Raw genomic sequence first — 4613 nt, forward strand, 5'->3', positions numbered from 1 at the left:
CGCAAGATTTCTCTTAGAATGTGGGTAGCAGCTGTGTCTCTTTGTTCACGTGGGCAACAGTTCCTCCGAAGTCAATCCTGAGAAATGGAATTTGGGACCACAGGCTACCAGCGTTTTCAGTTTTAGTCTTAGACACTCCTCGGGCAACGTATGAAACGTGTGACAGATTCATCTCCTCCCCGGTGCTACCTCTCTTACCGATTTTTGCCGTCTGGATTGAAGTGGTATCTCTGTGTCATCTCCTGTTGTATTTCCTTCATTACCAATGGGCTTGAACATACTTTTTGTGTATTTATTTGCTTTTCAGGTTTCTTCTGTGAATTGCCTGTTCATAGCCTTTGCTCAGTTTTCAGTTTTTTTTTTTCTCTTTGTGACTGATAATCCTTGATTTTACGATATATATGTTGCAAAGTCTTTTCCTAGTCTATTGCCTTGTCTTTTAACTGTTATGAGTTTTAGGTTTTTTTTTTTTTCTTCCTTTTGGCATTGTTTTTCCTTTTTCATTTTGAAATAGGCAAAATTTCCTTTATGATTTGTGCTTTTTGTGTCAAAAAATGCTCTATTTTACTTCCTCTTTTTAAAAATATGGCTCTTAGGTGCACAGACTTGGATCACTCTCAAACTTAGCTCCCAACACCATCGTAACTGGTCCCAGCACGACCCCTCTACAAGTCCTGTCCTGTCCCTTGCCTCCCCCAGACCAGCTCCACCCTGAATTCTGGGTTTACCATTCCTTTTATTAATGATATCATTATCACATACGTACGTATGCTTAAGCTTAGGTTGTTTAGTTTGTTTTTGAACTAAGGTATCGTACTGAGATTTTCTTCACTCAATATGGTAAGCATGTAGCTGTAGTAATGGACTTTCTTTTTTAAAGTATATTTTGTTTTTGGCAAAAAGTTTACCCAATTTAAGTTAGGTTCCCGTTTGAAAATTTTCGCACAAATTGATTAGTGACGTTAGTTAAATTTTTCACGTGTTAGCATTCTCTTCGTGTTCTGTTTGTTCCATTTCTAGTTTCCTTGCCCCCTCATTTTATCTTTGCTTTGGATTAAATGTTGACCTTTTTGAGAACACCAACCTAATGGATAATATTCTTTATCTTATGTCACTCTGCTTTTCTGCTAAAAGGTGATCTTGGGCTAGTTTTAGTTCACGGTTTAAAGAGCGTCTTAGACTCAAGAAAAGGTTTAAACACAAAAGAAAACATTCTTTGATGGTTACAAGGGTGGGGAGGGAGGGAGGGAGAGGGGTATTCACTAATTAGATAGTAGACAAGAATTGTTTTAGGTGAAGGGAAGGACAACATGCAATACAGGGGAAGTCAACACAACTGGACTAATGCAAAAGCTGAGAAGTTTCCTGAATACGACCAAACACTTCGAGGGACACGGTTGCAGGGGTGAGGGTCTGGGGACCATGGTTTCAGGGGACATCTAGGTCAATTGGCATAAAAAAATGCATTAAGAAAACATTCTGCATCCCACTTTGGTGAGTGGCGTCTGGGGTCTTAAAAGCTAGCAAACAGCCATCTAAGATGCATCAATTGGTCCCAACCCACCTGGAGCAAAGGAGAATGAAGAATACCAAAGACACAAGGAAAATATGAGCCCAAGAGAAAGAAAGGGCTTCATAAACCAGAGACTCCATCAGTCTGAGACCGGAAGAACTAGATGGTGCCTGGCTACCACCAATGACCTCCCTGACATGGAACACAACAGAGAATCCCTGATGGAGCAGGAGAAAAGTGGGATGCAGACCTCAAATTCTAGTAAAAAGACCAGACTGAATGGTCTGAGACTGGAGGGACCCCAGAGGTCATGGCCCCCAGACTCTCTGTTAGCCCAAAACTAAAACCATTCTCAAAGCCAACTCTTCATAGACTGGACTATATGACATAAAATGATACTGGCAAGGAATGTGCTTCTTAGCTGAAGTAGACACATGAGACTACGTGGGCAGCTCCCGTCTGGAGGCAAGATGAGAAGGCAGGGGGGACAGGAGCTGGTTGAATGGACACGGGAAATACAGGGTGGAGATAAGGAGTGTGCTGTCATATTGTAGCAAGAGCAACTAGGGTCACATAAAAATGTGTAAGTTTTTGTATGAGAAACTGACTTGAATTGTACACTTTAACTTAAAGCACAATTGAAAAAAAAAAGTGTTTTAGGGCAATACTTTCAGGGAGTCCTCTCGTCTCAGGTGGGCCTTTTAATGTATTTTCCTGGTTTCGGATATTATATCATGTGACTTTACATATACCCATTTTCCCTATGTTTGCCTTCTGAGTTGTTTCTAGGTTCTTACTATCATGAACAGTTCTGCTTGGAGCTTCTGACCAGGCTTCCTGGTGTTTGTCTAGTCTAGGGGTACACGCCTAGGAATGGAACTGGTGGATTTTAGCCCTTTGAGTCTGTGGGTTGAACCCTTTAGTGGGTCCAGCCCTGCTCCAAGCCCAGGCATTTATGATCTTTTGGGCCCCGAATCATGGTCTCAAGGACCTGGAGCTTGTATAATCTTAGGGTGGCTGTATAGTTCTTGGGGAGCACTTAAAAGCCCTAGGGAGTTGTGTAAGCCTTTGTCTGGGTGTGAGAGTTAAAGTTGTGTCAGCTTGGCTGGGTCATGATCCTCAGTGCTTTGGCCGTTATGATGTAGTTTGGCAGCTTTTTAATGATGTTATTACCTCCATAATGAGATCTGATAGTGTGATCACCTCCATGATGAGATCTGTTGTAAGTAGCCAATCAGTTGAAAGGAAGCTTCCTTGGGGGTATGGCCTGCATCCACTATGGGTGGACTTTCTGACAAGGCTCGCTGGCTCTTGCTGCTCCAGATCTTGCAGCTGGCTCCTGTTCATCTGATCTCTGCTTCTTGGGACTTGAGCTAGCAGCTTACCTGCCATATTACCTGTCGATCTTGGGACTGTCAGCCTCCACAGCCTGTGAGCCAGAGGCCTATCTGACCTTCCAATTTGGATTTGCCTGCACCTGTGGGTGTTAGTCAGGAGAAGCCTCCAGCCTGACCTGCAAACTTGGGACTTTGCAGCCTCTACAGCTGTGAGTCCTTTCCTTCATATGAATCTCTATATGTATTTATATGCTGGACTGGTTTTGCTTCTCTGTAGAGAACCCAGCCTAAGACACTGCGGGAATTCCAAAGGGCTATATAGCTTTCTTAGCAAGCAGCAAAGCTCAAGGCCCCCAAGGTCTTCCTGCACCGGAAGCTGGTCAGAGTCCATGACCTCAGGCTAATCTGAAGGTCTGAGGTGGGACCTACAGTGTGAAGCTCAAAAAGCCAGACCTGCAGGATTGTCATCATGAGGTTAAATGAGATTGTCTGTTCTCTCTGGAGCCATAGTGGCGTAGTGGTTAAGCACTTGGCTGCTAATTGAAAGGTGGGCAGTTTGAATCCACCAGCAGCTGTATGGAAACACTATGGGGCAATTCTACTCTGTCCTATACGAGTAGACTCGGTGGTGGTGGGTCTTTTGGATTTTGGTTCTCTTTGCACTCTGATGTGGAGCTTGTATATGCATTACCTTGGAGGAACAAGGACCATGTGAGAACCTTAGACAGGCTCCTGCTCAGCTGAGAGCCCCCATTTCTCCATCAGTCAGATTTTACCTGTGAGAAGTCCTATTTGAACCTGAAGACCCAATTTTCGAATCCCTAACTCGTGAAAGATTTCCTGACCTCGCCCCCGACTGCCCTCACTCTGGCCACAACTGTTCGTCTCCTTCACCAGACCAGGTGCTCCCAGGGCAGCACCTGTAACCCCAGAACATGGCACACGGCCTGGCAAGAGACTTGGAGTTGGCCGGCCCTGCATCTGCCTCCACCTGTTCCACTTCATAGCCCCAGGCATCGTTCCCCCAGCCAGGGAAGATGTTGACTACATGGCTCATACAGACCGAAGAAGCAGCCTGGGTGCTGTCCCCTAAGAACCCTTAGAGAGACCCTCATTCCTGTGAGGGAAACAAGCTTCCTTTGCATGCTGACTCAGGGGGGAGGGAAGGACGGTCTAAAGGGCTGCCCTCACACAAGTGACAAAGGTAGGAAAGGACACCAAAAGTAAGAGCCCCTAGGCTAGGCTATGTGGTTTCCCAGCCAGGCCCAAGCCTGGGAAGTGACCTTGAGGCCAGGCCCAGGGGCTCCTGACTATAGCTGGCAGGGCCTGTGGCAAAATCCGGGCAGTAAGAAGCGTAGCTGGCTCGACAGCGAAGGGCAAAGGCAGAGGCCAAGGGACCTGCAGCCCAAAGGTGGGGAGAAGAGTGAGTGAGGGTGCCAAGGGAGATCTGTCCACCCCTTCAGGAGTCACTGTTCTTCGTGGGCACCACCCTCCCAGCTGTGAGAGAGGAGCCGGTATGCCCATGAGGAAGCTTTCGGGCTGCCCAGGGCCCCTTTGCAGGGCAGATTACCCCTTGGAGACACAGTGGCTAGAGCGCCCAGCCCAAGGATGCCCTACTCGGGGTGAGAGCTCTCAGTCTCCACTGCTGCCACAGATGACTTTATTTAAGCCCTGTGCACAGCCCAGACACAAAGAGAACAGAGGGGAAAGCACAGGGACCCCAGCGCCGTGAAGGGGGTCCCAGGCCATCTTCTGCCCAGTCC

The sequence above is a fragment of the Elephas maximus genome, chromosome 4 (assembly GCF_024166365.1).
Source record: "Elephas maximus indicus isolate mEleMax1 chromosome 4, mEleMax1 primary haplotype, whole genome shotgun sequence".
NCBI classification, from domain to species: Eukaryota; Metazoa; Chordata; class Mammalia; order Proboscidea; family Elephantidae; genus Elephas; species Elephas maximus.